This window comes from Aulonocara sp. 'chitande type north' Nkhata Bay, linkage group LG7 (assembly GCF_057382095.1).
Source record: "Aulonocara sp. 'chitande type north' Nkhata Bay isolate Kocher_YH1m ecotype deep benthic linkage group LG7, A_spYH_male_GT1.1, whole genome shotgun sequence".
Classification (NCBI taxonomy): Eukaryota; Metazoa; Chordata; class Actinopteri; order Cichliformes; family Cichlidae; genus Aulonocara; species Aulonocara sp. 'chitande type north' Nkhata Bay.
In genome coordinates, this window is record NC_141350.1 from 1,565,115 (window position 1) to 1,582,669 (window position 17,555).

At 41.7% G+C, this 17,555-nt stretch overlaps 1 long non-coding RNA gene and 1 pseudogene across 2 annotated transcripts; both read right to left on the reverse strand.

Annotated features, from left to right (window-relative positions):
- Nucleotide 1: 1 nt before the first annotated feature.
- On the reverse strand, nt 2–1,186 carry LOC147324243 (uncharacterized). The gene is made up of 3 exons (XR_015130115.1): nt 855–1,186; nt 612–757; nt 2–471 (listed from the first exon to the last, which is right to left on the reverse strand). It is a non-coding gene; the product is annotated as an uncharacterized LOC147324243 (long non-coding RNA).
- A 7,272-nt stretch (nt 1,187–8,458) lies between these two features.
- LOC147324244 (cytochrome P450 2J6-like) lies at nt 8,459–14,135 on the reverse strand (annotated as a pseudogene). The gene is made up of 8 exons (XR_015130116.1): nt 13,725–14,135; nt 13,455–13,615; nt 13,070–13,138; nt 12,857–12,961; nt 12,556–12,694; nt 11,891–11,976; nt 8,702–8,803; nt 8,459–8,614 (listed from the first exon to the last, which is right to left on the reverse strand). The product of XR_015130116.1 is annotated as a cytochrome P450 2J6-like (transcript).
- Nucleotides 14,136–17,555: the final 3,420 nt, after the last annotated feature.

A 17,555-nucleotide genomic window follows, 5' to 3' on the forward strand; every position in this document is an offset into this window, starting at 1 on the left:
ATACTACGTCCAGTAAAATAACAGAATTTTGGGGCTTTTTCTTGCTTTTGGGGGAAATGTTTGAAAATATATGGAGAGCTAGCACTCAGTGCTTGTGTCATTTGTGCCTGATTCAAATGTGCCTCAATGTGGTCACATGTGGTCACCTCAACATTTCAATTTCAAGTGACATAATTTTAATTTTTAATACGAACATTTTCCTGGTTTGAATGAGAATATTTGATTTTTAATATAGTGGTTATACATGATTATTGATCATGTTCATCTAAGGAAGAGGTTTCACCTGTCAGCTCCTTCACTTCTACGGGAGTATATCATCAAACATATGACAGCTTTGCTATTGTCTCTGCATTAAAACATAAAATAAGGATTATTTACAAAAGTTTTGCAAATCAAAACTTTCCAAAACATAGCCTGAAATACTTGAAGGCTTTCGGGAAAGGCAGCGGGAAGGTGCGCACCACAGGAAGTCTGTACAGATGAAAAAAGTGATGAAATGTAATTTTACTGAAGGTCTTGTTATGGTGTGACCTTGTTTGCAGATTGTATTTATTCTGCATAATATTAGTGACAGCATGATATTCAGAGGCGTCACTATGAAAGCAGCTCACCGTGCCCCAGCGATTAATTTGGATGTCTCATGAAAAAGACGAACAGAAAACTTGATGAATTCATCCTCGTTGCTCAGCAAACAGAACTTGGCAGATGATGTTTGAGGCTCCAGTGTGGAACAGCAGCTGAAGGTCTGTGGTCCTACCTGGAGAAACAATGTGAACAGACGTTTTTAGTCACACACGTCATTAAAAACAGAGCAACAAAAACAATTAGTTACTCACTGCTGGAGAAAAGCATACCAACGCTTTCCTGCAGAAGCTTCACAGCGTGCTGCATTTCTCCGAGAATCCTCTGCTCCATGGACTGTTTCCCCAGACCAAAGTTTCTCAGGGTCATCAGGCAGAAGCGTCTGTGCTCTAACCGGGACTGTAATCTGCTAAAACCACTCCTGGAGGGTGAGCTACATGCAAAAACGGAAACTTTTATCCCTTTAATTATGTTTCAGTAATTACAAGCACATCACCTGTTGTTCTCACTGCTACCACCAGATGGTGCCAGTGTAAGGAGTTTTGACATTCAGCATTTACTTTGTTTCACAGTATTTACATCACATTCATGTCACCACAGAAAGTATTCCCACTTAATTTATTTTAATCTTGCACTCCAACCACATGCAGACTAATACGTCTGCATTACATTTCCAGTGGCCACTGTTATCCGATGCAACTCTGAGACCCGAGGCTGTCATTGTGCTCTTACTCCTTTACCATTAAAATAACAAACGGAGGACCACAGCAGTTACATTTTCATAGTTTAGTGGTTTACACATTCACCTCACAAGCAAAAGTTATGCAGTTCAGTTCCAAACTTCGTTTGGCTCACGGCGAAGGCGGTCGCACTTTTCTCCTCTCCTCTTCCCCTTATCTTCGCTGCTTAGCCTCTTGTGTCCTTGTCCTGTCTCGTGTACTTTTCCCTGGACACTCTCTCACAGTCTGTTCTCTAAAACCTAAAAGAGGAATTATGGATTTGATCAACTGGTCTCTGAATGCAATTGACACCCCTTTCTCAACGAGAAGTCTGGGCTTGGGTGAGCCTGACTGCTGAAGATATCTACCTATTCGGAACCATGGTAACAGGGTTCTGGCTGATCGGAGCTGGCTTGACCCTGACTTATCGAAGAATTAAGGAAGCGGAACCGGCTGTTCAAACCCCCACAAGGCTGCCCGCTGGGATTGGAACGATGGGACGAGGCGTGAGTTTCTCAAAATGGGCTCATTGAGTGCAGCACGGAGAAGATCTTGGAGAGGCTACGGCTGCTGTGAATACTCAGAATAAGATCTCTGAGTGAAAAACTGGATTACATCTGGAGGGGCTCGCTCGAATAACAACTTTGAGCGCAAATTCGATCACATCTTGGGGAAGTGCACTGCGGTCGTGAGTTCTCAGAATCGGCTCTTTGAGCAAAAAGAACGACAACATCACGGAACGTAAGTTTGATAACATCATAGGAAGCTCGCGGCTCTCCAACGGGAGATTGAGAGACCAGTGTCGGACTGTAGAACAGCTTTGAAATTCATATGAGTTGTTCGCACTAAAGTAAAAACCATCATCACTTCATGCGGAGACCCCTTCGGCGCCAGCTGCGGCCTCAAGGCTGGAGCTGAACAACAACACCCTGATAACGACTGTGTTTAGACTGCTCCCCCCATTCCATGCAAGGCCACCTGGGTTGGCTGGCAGACTGTTTACTTAGCATGATAGGGCGAAGGACACTGTCTCAGCTGAACTCTGGACACACACACACACACACACATACACTTACACTGATAAGCACACACTCATCCCCCTCCCTTTCCAAACGCCTTCGATGCTTGTTTCCTGCGGGGGAACACGGCGGGTCTGTGCGCCGCGCTGGAATGGTAGCGCTGTGCAGGGCGGCTGCTGTGTTCGCTTCGGATTACTCCTCACCCCCCACCCAATCCTGTGACTTGTCATGTCTTTCACAAAGTTGTGCTGTGGACATTTATGTGCTTTTTTGTGCAGAGGAGTTTTTTTGTTTCCTGTTCTCATGCTGTCCTACCATGGAAGCACAGCATGAGTAGAGGTCTCCTTTTTTCCTCTTGTACTTCCCCATTGTAGTGTACATTTCAGTGTTTTTTCTGTAACGCTACCGATCTCCGACCTGTATCCCCATGTGATGTCTGTATTGTGTGTGTAAGGTCGGGAGGGTGGGGTCCCATTTCACTGCAGGGCAACCTGCATGTGGCGAATAAAGCTTTGATTGATTGATTGATTGATTGATTGATTGATTGATTGATTGATTGATTGATTGATTGATTGATTGATTGATTGATTGATTGGAAGAGACACAAATCCCTTGGGAGCTGTATCAGGAAGAGGATCTGGTGTAAAAATTGAGACGAGATGAAACATGTCTGCGGGGGCTGCATAAAGAGACAGAAAGTCACAGAAAGCTATCGTACCTTTCACTTGTGCAGCATGATTGTACATTAGGTGTTGTGGTCTGCCAGAGAAGTCAGCAGCTTTGTGGATCAGGGCCTCCTTTAAGGCCCAATGATAACAACCGCAGGCCTGGGACCAATAAAAAGGCTGTAGATGTTACCATAGTGTTCAGCCAGCTGGGGGAGATAAAGTGGCATGTTTTATAAAAATAGGGTATGAAATTCAGATTCAGTGCAATTATGAGACACTGTAACATTGATTTACAGTTGATTTTAAAAAGTTATCGTCGTCGTAAAGATTTAGTCCAAACGAGTGACCTTGTTTGGACTAAAATCACCTCACAGCAGCTCTGCAGAGCATTTTTATTCTTTTAAGTTAGATTTTTTGATAAATAACTGACCATCAGGTCACAGAGCCAAGCCCCCTCTGTTCTGTGAGGAGCTCAGCTCATCAGCTCGGGCAGACAAACAGCCGAGTGAAATAACTACCACGAAAAAAAAACCTTTGGCATATTCAACTCTATTTTCATTCATCTTTTAAGATATTTATTCAACAAGTGAGTATCATTATATCTAGACTAAAAACAGTCATTTCCCTTATTAACCTGTATGCAGCTTACCGAATTTCCCGGAGGAACCCACCGGAGGGATTAATAAAGTTTTATCTAATCCCATCTAATATTTTATTTTTAGAGAGAACGGAAAACAAAAACTAACACCAGGAAACAATTAAAGATGCAGGAATCTCAGACAAACCTATCAGTGTGTACATCAATGAATGCATATATTAAAAAAATTGTAGAATTGTTTTATATATTTAAAATATTAGAAAAGATATTAAACTTTACCCCCTCTAGACCAGCAATAGGCTTCTCCAGATCCTGCATTGGCTTCCCTCAGGTGACCCTGGATCCTCCCTTAGTTATGCTGCAATAGACGTAGGCTGCTGGGGATTCCCATGATGCATTGAGTTTTTCCTTTCCAGTCACCTTCCTCACTCACTATGTGTTAACAGACCTCTCTGCATTGAATCATATCTGTTATTAACCTCTGTCTCTCTTCCACAGCATGTCTTTATCCTGTCTTCCTTCTCTCACCCCAACCAATCACAGCAGATGGCCCCGCCCCTCCCTGAGCCTGGTTCTGCTGGAGGTTTCTTCCTGTTAAAAGGGAGTTTTTCCTTCCCACTGTCGCCAAAGTGCTTGCTCATAGGGGGTCATATGATTGTTGGGTTTTTCCCTGTATCTATGAAGCACCTTGAGGCGACTTTTGTTGTGATTTGCCACTATATAAATAAAATTGAATTGAATTGAGATCCAACAGGTTTCCAAAGACGGGGATTGGTCGCAGGCCTGTAGGGAAATTATTGGGTCTGTATGCTGAAAAAAGCAGCAGGAGAAGCAACAACACCAACAACAATATCAGAGCAACAGATGCAAACATGGTGATGCTGTGATTCAATGTATTCTGTTTCATCGGGCCTTTGTACACCCTAACCTTAACCCTTTACTGTACAAACACAGACAACCTTTGCACAATCGTGGGGCCTGCAGAGGCACTGAATCGGGTTAGTCATTTGTTCGACACCGACTTGATCTACGCATGTCTGTGCCATCATAGGCAAGCAAATGTCTGCTATCACTGTTGCCACAGAACATAATGGTACCTATGATGCCTACTTCACTTTTAATTTAATATATAGAAATGCAAATATTTAAAATTGTACTTTTTGTTTTAATGTTTAACTGACAAAAGTTTAAAAAAAGAAAAACAATGGATGCCTGTATTAGGACTGTTTTTACAACTTCAGATATTTATTCTTGGATTTGCATGATTCACAATATTGGAAAAATACTGCATTTCAAACCATCTTTTTAAAAATGTTGTACTGGTACTTGGAGCAGCTCCACCCACTTTCCTTTGATTGGCTGCTCCTCGGAAATCAAAGGTTTGAATATTATGTGGGTGGGCGTGATGTACTCCTGAGACGGTCGCATCAATGGGATCCATTTTTTCCCCAAGCTATTTGTAATCAGTTAGACCTGGTAAAACTGTAAATGTCTCATTATACAGGCAGAGGATGTCTGGGCTTCTTTGTGCCGCTCTCCACAGACTCCGCCCCCACAACCTGAACCTGGATGAGCTGTAGAAAACGGATGGATGGATACCATCACATAAAAATATATAAGCTTTCTGTAATTAATATTTAGAATATTTCTGTATTTTTAAGAGACAGTAAATTAAAATACATGTTGTAGATTTAACATAATTTTCATTTTTAAGGACAAACATGTTGAATAAATAGTATTTAAACATGAAAAGATAATGAAATACATATGTACTACAATAAAAATCTTTAATCCATGTTTAAGGTAAGAAGATGAAATATGAGCCCATAAAACTGTCAAAATACAAAACAAGAAACTACAAATCAAATCAAATCAAATCAAATCAAATCAAATCAAATCAAATCAAATCAAATCACTTTTTATTGTCACATCACATGTGCAGGCACACTGGCACAGCACATGCGAGTGAAATTCTTGTGTGCGAGCCCCACAAGCAACAGAGATGTGCAAACACAACAACACAAACGAGCAAAATACAAGAATGGCCAACCTGAAACTAATAAATATATGTACAATATATAATAGTGTATGCATTTCTGGATGTGTATACTAAATATTTTCCTACGTGTGTGTGTGTGTGTGTGTGTGTGTGTGTGTGTGTGTGTGTGTGTGTGTGTGTGTGTGTGTGTGTATACACATTTTTACAAATTAAATAGTAAAAAAAAAAAAAAAAAAAAAAAAATAATAATAATAATAATAATAATAATAATAAAATATATAAAATATACAGAGTTGAATATGTGCAAAACAAGTGGCATTTATATACAGTATGGAGTGCATAATGTTGAAGTTCCAGTAGTGAAGCTGAGGTGTCTATGACGTGTTCAGCAGTCTGATGGCCTGATGGAAGAAGCTGTCTCTCAGTCTGCTGGTACGGGACCGGATGCTGCAGAACCTCCTTCCTGATGGAAGCAGTCTGAACAGTTTATGGCTGGGGTGACTGGAGTCCTTGATGATCCTCCCCGCTTTCCTCAGGCAGCGCTTCCTGTAGATGTCTTGGAGGGAGGGAAGCTCACCTCCAATTATCCGTTCAGAGCACCGCACTACTCGCTGGAGAGCTTTGCAGTTGTAGGCGGTGCTGTTGCCATACCAGGTGGTGATGCATCCAGTGAGGATGCTCTCAATGGCACAGTGATAGAAGGTCCTGAGGATGCGGGGGCTCATGCCGAATCTTTTCAGTCTCCTGAGAAAGAAGAGGCGCTGCTGGGCCTTCTTCACTGTTTTGTTTGTGTGTACTGACCACGTAAGATCCTCAGCCAGGTGTACGCCAAGGAACCGGAAGCTGCTCACTCTCTCCACAGCAGCGCCGTTGATGGTGATGGGGGTGTGTACTTCTCTGCACCTCCGGAAGTCCACTATCAACTCCTTTGTCTTTGCGACGTTGAGGGTGAGATGGTTGTCTTGACACCAGTGGGTCAGGGCGCTGACCTCCTCCCTGTAAGCCGTCTCATCACCGTTGGTGATAAGACCCACCACTGTAGTGTCGTCCGCAAACTTCACAATGTTTGTTTAACAACCGAAAGTTATTATTATTATATCAAGTGAAAAAACTAATGATGTTATTTTTATTTGTATTTATAATAACTTCTGTGAAATGATGAAATTAAAAATTGTCTGTTAACCCATTTTAAGTTAAAGTGTTTCTTACCATCAAAATCTATAAAGACCTGTAATTCGGGCTGATGTAAAGACTATACATGTGTTTTGTGAGTTTTTAAATCTGGGACAGTTGTAAATGAGTTTCTGTTAATGTCTGAAAACCAGGAAGATCTGCTGAACAACCAATAACTAAAATTAATTGTCACAAAAGATGACCTCAAAAAAGAGTCTGCATAACCATGAGAGTGTAAAACAACACACACAAATCTGGGTTGTAATGGATTTATTGTTTCACTTCTATGAGAGAAAACACTCTTTATTAACACAATGATGGGTGTGGTGCGGTCAGCTGAGCGCACCATCCGCTCCGAGCTCCCTGACCTGCACTCAATCTACAGCAGGCGGTGCCGGACCAAGGCCAGGAAGATGGTGAAGGACCTCAGCCATCCCAACAACAGACTGTTCTCTCTGCTGAGGTCAGGAAAGCGATTCCGCTCCCTGAAGACCAACACAGAGAGACTGAGGAGGAGCTTCTTCCCGCAGGCGATACGGTCTCTCAATCACACCACCACACAGTACTGACCCACACATACAGTTCTTACACACACACTGGACCTTCTGGACTTTGTTTTCACTTCATCACTTAAATCACTTTAAGCATGTTTGCACTGCACAAGACATAATGTGGATCGCACAACACTGGTCACTATATTCTTCATTTCCGGTTAATACTTGTACAGCTGCTGTTATTGTGTATATATTTATTTATATTTCTTCATACATTCTTATTTAGTTCTATATTGTGTATTTTGTTGTACAGTTATTTTATTTTCAACTTTAATTTATATATTTTATCTTATTCTTCCCAGTTAAATTTACCCTTCATTCTAATTTGTGTTGTACAGTTATTTCATTTTTAACCTTAATTTATATTTTATTCCTTCCTAGTTAAATTTACCCTTTTTAATTTTTCATATTTATTTCCTATCTTATTCATAGCCTTTTCCTTTTTTGTTTTCTTTAGGTCACGAGCAGTTGTCCAAGCATTTCACTACATATCGTACTGTGTATGACTGTGTACGTGACAAATAAAATTTGAATTTGAATTTGAATTTGATTCACATCCACACATCTTTTTTTTTTTCCAAATTAGATGTTGGATGACTGTTGGTCAGGTTTTTTTTATATAGCTCCAAATCACACAAAGCGTTGCCTCAGGGTAGACCCTGCAGTATTTGGGAAAATCTAATACATAGTTTAGAGACTAATTAAGGATCAAACCCTATGTTGGGATAGGTGCACTCGCCCAATTTATGTATATTTTACTTTTGTGACTGTTGACTTTAAGGCAGCAGAAATTTATTTTTATTCAATTCTAAGTATGCCTCTATTTTTATCTGAGTCACTGAGCTACAGCGTCGGCACACCATCTCACTGTGGTGTCCTGAGTTGGATCTTCATGCTAAAAGGTTTGGGAGTTAAGGTGATCCCGTAGACCGGAGTGAAGTCTGGTTCTCCTGCGTCCTCGGGCCAGATGAACTGATATCTCATCAGCAGAGTCACCATGATGAGGAAGAGCTCCATACGAGCCAGACCCTCTCCGAGACAAATCCGAGGACCTGAGACATTAAAAAAGGTCTCAGTACCATGTAGTTCACATATTTGACGACATATTACAACCCTGTCTCTGCTGCTGCTCCAAGTAAGATTTGTCTATGCTCTTGTACCTGCAGAGAAAGGCATGAAAGCCTCTGGTTTAACAAACTCTCCTTGGTCATTTAGGAAGTTTTCTGGGTTGAATTCATGAGGGAATTTCCACTGTCCGTCCTCGTTGAGTACTGAGGTCAGATTCTGGATAATTACTGTACCCTGAAAAAACACCAAAACAATAAAAGACATTAAGAAAACTCTTCATTGCCTCTATTCCTAAAACCTATATAGCCGGTTGCCTCTTACCCTGGGAATGGAATATCCCATGAGCTCTGTGTCCCTGGTGGTGCAGTGGAAGACGCTGAGAGGAACAGTGTTGGCAACCCTCTGTACTTCATGAATCACTGCCTGGATTAAGACATGTTTTATGTAGCATAGAGCAAAAGACAAACAGTGCAGGCTCACTAGTACTAGCAGTTATCTAGTTTCTCTCTATAAAGAGATTGTAATGAATGAATGATTACAACAGCTATCCAAATCAATGGCTTCAATCAATGACAAAGCAAACTTTGTCCGAAGCCTCTCCCAGATGTTATAAGGTGAGAAGCATAAGGTCCATTGCAAAGCATTTGTCTCCATCTTCATGTTTAATGTGAGTCTTCTTGTCTCTGTCTTTAGTATGTCTTCTATCCTTGAAAGTTGTGCATTGTCAACACTAGGGGTGCAACAATACATGTGTTTGTATTGAACTGTTGGATACAGTGCTTTCGGTTCGGTACGCATATGTATCGAACAATACAAAATTTTTCATTTATTTTATCAACTTTTCTTCTGATGATGCTGTCTGTGTTGAGAGTTCAGTGGATCTGCGTTTGACTACTCCGCCTAGGCTGCATTGTCGAGCACAGATCCACTAAGCACCGCCCATATGCATTCACTCAAGCTAGCGAGACAGAAGTTAAGCTCGTTGCAACATGGCAACTGCCTCAACGCTACCCGAAATTGAACCTCCCGCACCATCGTTCAGATCTGGCGTTTGGAACTATTTTGGTTTTCATGTGAAGCATGACCCTGATGGTAAACACGTCATGGACAAAAGTACAACAGTATGTTGGATTGTGTCACTCAATGCTCAATTCCATCGGTGGGAACACAACGAATATGACTGCACATTTATGTCGACATCACCCTAGTGCAAAGACAAGTGGAAGCAGACAAAAACAACAACAAGCACACATGCTACAAACTCTACCCGAGTCATTTAGACAGCCGTTAGCACATGGTTATAAGAGGGCAAAAGAAATAGACAGGGCAATTGCAACTTTTATTGCTGTCAATGACAGCGTGCAGCAAACAATCAGACAGCATTCAAGATGTGGCTTCAGTCTCGCAACGATGGCGACTATCAACACTACAGGGCCCTTCAATCGGCCACGAAGAAGGCAATAGTAGCGGCAAAGGCGTCACATTATGACAAACTCTACAAAGAACTGGACATGCCTGGGGGAGCGAACAAAATCTACCGCCTCGCCAGAAACCGCCATCGAGCAACGCAGGACATCGGCCAGGTCAAACACATCAAGGATGCCAACCATCAGATCCTCCATGACCTGCCCATCATTCTCAAACGTTGGAGCAAGTATTTCTCAATTACCGCCCAATTCGACTCCTGTGCCACACCATGAAGATTTTCGAGCTGATCATCAACGCCAGGCTGCAAGAAATCGTCACAATAACGCCCAACCAGTGTGGCTTCGTCAAAGGATGCGGCACAATAGATGCCATCTATGAGGCCCGCCTGCTGTTGGAGAAGCACCGAGAGAAGAAGACCATCTATATGGTCTTCCTCGACCAGGAAAAGGCTTTCGACCGAGTCCCTCATGACCTGATCTGGCACTCTCTGCGATCACACAGGGTCCCCGAGGCCTACGTCAATTGGATCAAGCTCTTGTACAGAAATGTGACCAGCAGAGTCAGAAGCCCAGTGGGAACATCACCACCTTTCAACATCACTGTGGGCGTGCACCACGGCTCCGTGCTGTCCCCGCTTGTCTTCATCCTCTGCATGGACACTGCGACCGCTGACCTCCAAGCTCCCCACCCTTGGACACTCCTCAATGCTGATGATGTCTTCCTCGCAGCTGAATCTCGAATGGAGCTGCAACACCAAACATAGCAATGGAAGACACGCCTGATTGAGTACGGGCTGAGGTTGAAAAAAACTGAGTACTTAGAAGCCGGCCCCCAAACCGACAGCACCTGGCAAGAGTATCTCACTTCAAGTACCTCGGATCAATGATCAGCAACGATGGCGACATCCTGCCAGACGTACGAGCCAGGATTAATGCGGCCTGGATGAAGTGAAGCCAAGTCAATGGTGTCCTGCGCGACCGACGAATGCCTGACCGCCTCAAGTCGAAGATCTACAAGAGCGTTGTGCACCCTGTGGCCATTTACGGATCAGTGTTGGCCAGCCGCCGCAAAGCACGAACAGGCCCTTCACACAATGGAAATGCGGATGCTGCGATAGTGCCTGGGCCTGACACGATGGGACCACGTCACGAACATCGACATCAGAAAGCGGCTGGGCATCGCACCAATTACGGAGAAGATGCAAGGAGCGCGACTGCGATGGTACGGGCATGTGGTCAGAAGTGACAAAAAATTGGTGGCAAGAACAGCAGTGCGACTCAGCCCCCAAGGCCGGCGACCAAGGGGCAGACCAAAAAGCCGATGGATGGAGCGAATTAAAGACGACGTAAAGATTGGCGCCAACCTGAACGACGCCCTTGAGCGTGCTGAGTGGAGGCGGCTTTGCAGAAAAGCGGACCCCGCAGAGCGGAAATAACACTGGGAGGAAGAAGATTATTTTGTTGTTTCAGCAGCATTTAATTGAAAAACTGTACTTTTGAGGTAAAAGAAATATTTATAATTCTAATAAATTGCAAATGAAAAAAGGCATGAACATTTTTTTGTATCGAAAAAATATCAAACCATGACACCAAAGTGTCGAACCGAACCATCAATTTTGTGTATTGTCGCACGCCTAGTCGACACATAAATGCTTCTGTTTTTGTTTTGTTTTGTATCTGTAAGCAGACCATAGCAAAAAAATTTGTAACTTGTGTAAATATCTTTTACAAACACAAATCCTTTTTACACACTCACAAATTCTCCTCTATAGATGCGGAAACATAAAACTTTCAGATATTTGGGTTTACAAGGTTAAAAAATATTTATGACCAAAATTTGAGCCCACATAATCTAATAAACAATGAACCGTAACTGGGAAACCTAGAAGCTTATAACTAAATGAACTTAAACGCAAACCATCAACATAAATGAAAACTCAAAACGCTGGCTCGATCATGACAATACTACAGCGACATAACCAGTCGAAATGTTCAGTCTGCAATACCCTGCATTTGGGTCTTCTTGTCTTCATTGTAAAATATGAGTAAACATATGACCAGACATATGTTGTATGATTTGTACCTGCACGTAGGGCATATTGTGTCTATCTTCAAAACTGGCGCGGTCCTTCCCGTCTAACACTCGGTCTATCTCGTGCTGACATCGTTCTGTGGGAGATGTTGCATCATACAATGTGTTGTAAAGAAAGTCAAAAACAAATGTTACATAACAAACAACAGTTAATGATATTTAAAGAGAAAATGAAAATTAGCAATGTGGTAAATGCCACGAGTGAATGATGAACTAAACATAGGATTAGTCAAGTTTTTAATAATGGGTGCTTTTCATTTGCTGTAATTCTGCATTGTTTTTCGACACCCTAACATGAACAAAACAAACAAATTCAAGACAAATTCATATGTAATTTCACAGGCTTATAGACCATTTCCAGCTACTTCTAAGTATACCTTATTAGGTTCTAACATGGGAATTGTTGCATATTACTAAAAGATTGTGAAAGCACAGCTCTAGCAGGGACTCTTTTTGTTCACAGTAAAAAGCAAAATCTTGGATCAAAATCATTTGTTTTAGTCTAGCGTACAAAAACATCTGGTGTGCACAAAGTAATATCTAGCGGACAGATAACGCAAATAAAACACGGCAGTGTAGTGTGATATTTTACTATAAATGTGCCAACAAGTTGAATTTTTCTTGATTATAAATGAGTACGGGGGGAGTTGTATTACCTTGTATGTGTGGATAGTTCATCAGGTAAAGAAAACCAGTAAGAAGCGTGTTAGAGGTGGTGCCAGTCCCAGCGAAGTGAAGATTCAGCGAGTACATAATGAGCTCTTCTTCTGAAAATTAAGACTCTTCATCAACTCTCTAAAAATGCAGAGAGTGATAATTGTACGAAACATTCAAGCAAGACAAAAATGTATCTTATCATACATATAAGAGTATGAGTGTTATACTTGTGTAACAAGATACTGAGTAAATACTGAGAATTTCCATTTATTTATTGCTTTCCTTTTCACGCTCACACACCTTCTCCAGTTCATCCAGGTAGCAGTCAATAAAGTCTCGTGGCTCTCCGGGAACTCGGGTCTCTCTGTGCTCGCTCACCATGCGACGTGAAAGATTCTTATAAATCTAAAACATGCAATTCTTCATTACTTTTCGTTTTTCACTGACAGTGTGCATGCGTATGTTTCTATCTTTATTGTACAAACGTGTGTTAAGAATGATCTTCAACATTACCTCCATTTTCTTAAAGGCCTTTTGGAAGGGCAGTGGCAGGTTACGTATTATAGGAAAAGAGTCATACAGCTGCAGAAAAACAACCAAACAACATAATTGGTGGAAGAAGACGTATTGCTGAAGATAACTTTTAAGATTTTTATTTGACTGGCAAAACTATGTTGGATGGACAGTCAACAAGTCGATACAAAGTCCATTCTGACTTCTAAACAATAAGAGCATAGCAGTGATTTCACAGTGGATTTTGATCTTGAAGACGTTTCACCTTCAGCTCTAAACTGAGCTGAAGACTGTAGCCATGTTGGCATGCTCCAGGCAGTCTCACAGACCTGTTAGGAAACTGTAAACACTTTGCCTCGATAGCATTGCTGTCAGTTTTACTCACCGTGGCCCACGGTCCATTGACTATCTTTGAAACCTTGGTAAAGACTTCAACAAACAGTTTGATTAACTCATCATCGTACTTGTAGCGTCTAGCAAACAGAACCTGGCAGATGATGTTGGAGGCTGCATTATGAAACATAACCTTAGGGCTCATTGTTTTACCTGTAGGAGACATAATGAAACAAGACAGCACTGTACGAGAGTACAAATCAATATTCTGAAACCAACAGCACTGTGCAAAACTGTTGCGTGAACCCATCGATGAACATACCAACGTTCTTTTCCAGGGTACTGATGATGTGTTTGATCTCGTCATGAATTCTCTCCCCCATTGAATTCTTTCCCAGACCAAAGTTCCTCAAAGTCATCAAAGCAAAGCGACGCTGTTCCCTCCACTTAGAGCCATAATCTGCCATAATGACTCCTACAACAGGTTGAGCAACATAAAGAAGAAAGAACTCAAAAATGTTCCCTGTTCCAAAGCTCTCCAACCTCTTGGCCTAAAACGTAAGTGAACAATTGATCCTCACAGTGTAGTTTAAAGTCAGTAAAACATCAGCAACATCAACTTTCCCAGGTAGGAAACATAAACCACTGTGAGTCTGTTTCGCTTGTTTTGATGCACGCGAAAGTCATGACAGGGGCACTGGAGAAGCAGCAACAAAACACCCACCAAAACGTACATTTGACTCTGAGTCGCACTTAGAATTTCTGATAAAGAAGATTTTACTATTATTCCATTATACCTCATATAACATATGATGTAAATTCTACCTTTCCCATCACTGAGCTCATTAATGAATGAGGTCGTCCAGCAAAATCAGCAGCCTTGGTCACCATAGCCTCCTTCATGGCCTTTACACCATTGATGACTACAGCTGGTTTACAACCGATGAAAATACTGTAGACATCTCCATAAGACTTCCTCAGCTGGGAGGAAACAAAATGACATGTTTGAAATCCATGCGTCACACCCTCAGATGAATATTACATTTTGAAGGGGCTTTAAACATGGTTCAAGGTTCAAGGTTCTTTATTATTTGTCACATGCATAGTTATACAAGTATAACACACAGTGAAATGTAGCCTGACACGCTCCTCGACATGTGCAAAAATTGGGGGGGGGGGGGGGGGGGGGGTGTAGAGGAAGAACATTATATATATATATATATATATACACATATAGTATATACATTGGGTGAATGTGCATTTGTAGCAGCAAGCAGGTGAATTCTGTACATTAATATGAATAGACATCTGACTATTTTACAGGATAGACAATATAAACATATTTAAAATTAAAGGAATTGAAATGTACATTGTGCCTTGGTTTAGAGTGTCTGGAAGAGTCCTGTCTCAGTCAATTATAGATGATGTGAGAGGGCGGGTGTGTGTGTTTAGGGCCCGGATGGCTTGGGGATAGAAGCTCCTCTTGAGTCTCTCTGTCCTTGCCCGGAAGATGCGGAACCTTCTACCAGATTGCAGAAGTTGGAACAGTTTGTTGCCAGGATGGGACGGGTCCTTCAGTATCTGCGCTGCTCTAGTCCGGCATCTCCTGGTGTAGGTGTCCTGAAGCGGGGGGAGAGCAATCCTGCAGCAGCGTTCTGCTGTACGGATCTCTCTCTGGAGAGCTTTTTGGTCCTTCACATATTTACCGACCAGAGGAATTAACATTTTATGTGGTCTAAAGCAGCTATGAAAAAAATTTAATTAAATGTAATTTATGTCCTTAATATTTCTCTACTATGACCTGAAAATAGGACCCTGTGTACGCATCCTGCTAGACACAGCTTGTGGCATATTAGTAAAGCTATATTGACAAATTATACTCAATAAAATAATTGGTTTTTTGAAGCATATACTGCTCTTTTATTATTTTATATAAAGAAAAATAAAGATAACCCCCTTCACACATAAAGAAAAACTCTGTTGGCAAATACTGACTTATCAAGAAGGTAAGGTCCAATCTGTATTGGCTGGGTAAATGCCAACTGTGCAGAGAGTCAGTTTTATACCAACAACATATTAGGCAATCACAGTAAAAAGGTAAGATCAGTACTGTTAACCCTTTAAGACCTACCATAGAACCAAGTCCGCCAGAGCTTATATTATATGTTTACATGCTGTGGAGCCATTTTTGGGAGCATTTCAAGTTGCTATACATCAATACAACCATTATAGCCCAGATTTTAATAATATGTCTGCATTAAGTGCATAGTAATTACATAAATTGCAAAAAAGTGCAATAAACTACAAAAAAAATTGAAAATCGTTTTTGCTTTTTAACATATATTTCTAGTTAGAGAAATTTAAGAGGCTTATCCCAAACAAGTTGCACAAGATAGTTTCCCACCACAGGAAATTTATTTTGATTGTCTTCATAGTTTTATTTTTGAAATACACCAATTTTTATATACTGCAGGAAAAACGAAAATAAATATTATACAACAAATTTGCAAAAAAGCCGCACATGCATCAAAATAAACTATTTCCAGCAGTGCAATATGAGTCCTCAGCATCCCAGAAACGACACAGAAAGTCATAAAGTCAAAGATAACTTTTAAAAACACCAGTATAGGCTCATGAGGCCCTGATGGTAAAAAAAAAAAGCAAACTACATTTCCGCGAAAATGACGTCACTTCCGGTTTCGAGCAGGTAATGGCGGACATGCAAAAGTTCACGCTGACGTCTATTCCAATGTAGGAAGTGTTATGAACAGCTGATTGGATGGCAAAGCGTGTTTCTGGAATATTATGTTTTTGTTGCTGCAAGTGCTTTTTATGCAGTTTTTGCAAAAAGTTATGTCAAAAGTTCGGCCGCTCCATCTTATTAGGGAAATTAGGACAAGCTGATGGCATAAGATGTACAGGGAGTGTAGAATTATTAGGCAAATGTATTTTGTCCACATCATCCTCTTCATGCATGTTGTCTTACTCCAAGCTGTATAGGCTCGAAAGCCTACTACCAATTAAGCATATTAGGTGATGTGCATCTCTGTAATGAGAAGGGGTGTGGTCTAATGACATCAACACCCTATATCAGGTGTGCATAATTATTAGGCAACGTCCTTTCCTTTGGCAAAATGGGTCAAAAGAAGGACTTGACAGGCTCAGAAAAGTCAAAAACAGTGAGATATCTTGCAGAGGGATGCAGCAGTCTCAAAATTGCAAAGCTTCTGAAGCGTGATCATCGAACAATCAAGCGTTTCATTCAAAATAGTCAACAGGGTCGCAAGAAGCGTGTGGAAAAACCAAGGCGCAAAATAACTGCCCATGAACTGAGAAAAGTCAAGCGTGCAGCTGCCAAGATGCCACTTGCCACCAGTTTGGCCATATTTCAGAGCTGCAACATCACTGGAGTGCCCAAAAGCACAAGGTGTGCAATACTCAGAGACATGGCCAAGGTAAGAAAGGCTGAAAGACGACCACCACTGAACAAGACACACAAGCTGAAACGTCAAGACTGGGCCAAGAAATATCTCAAGACTGGTTTTTCTAAGGTTTTATGGACTGATGTAATGAGAGTGAGTCTTGATGGGCCAGATGGATGGGCCCGTGGCTGGATTGGTAAAGGGCAGAGAGCTCCAGTCCCACTCAGACGCCAGCAAGGTGGAGGTGGAGTACTGGTTTGGGCTGGTATCATCAAAGATGAGCTTGTGGGGCCTTTTCGGGTTGAGGATGGAGTCAAGCTCAACTCCCAGTCCTACTGCCAGTTTCTGGAAGACACCTTCTTCAAGCAGTGGTACAGGAAGAAGTCTGCATCCTTCAAGAAAAACATGATTTTCATGCAGGACAATGCTCCATCACACGCGTCCAAGTACTCCACAGCGTGGCTGCAAGAAAGGGTATAAAAGAAGAAAAACTAATGACATGGCCTCCTTGTTCACCTGATCTGAACCCCATTGAGAACCTGTGGTCCATCATCAAATGTGAGATTTACAAGGAGGGAAAACAGTACACCTCTCTGAACAGTGTCTGGGAGGCTGTGGTTGCTGCTGCACGCAATGTTGATGGTGAACAGATCAAAACACCGACAGAATCCATGGATGGCAGGCTTTTGAGTGTCCTTGCAAAGAAAGGTGGCTATATTGGTCGCTGATTT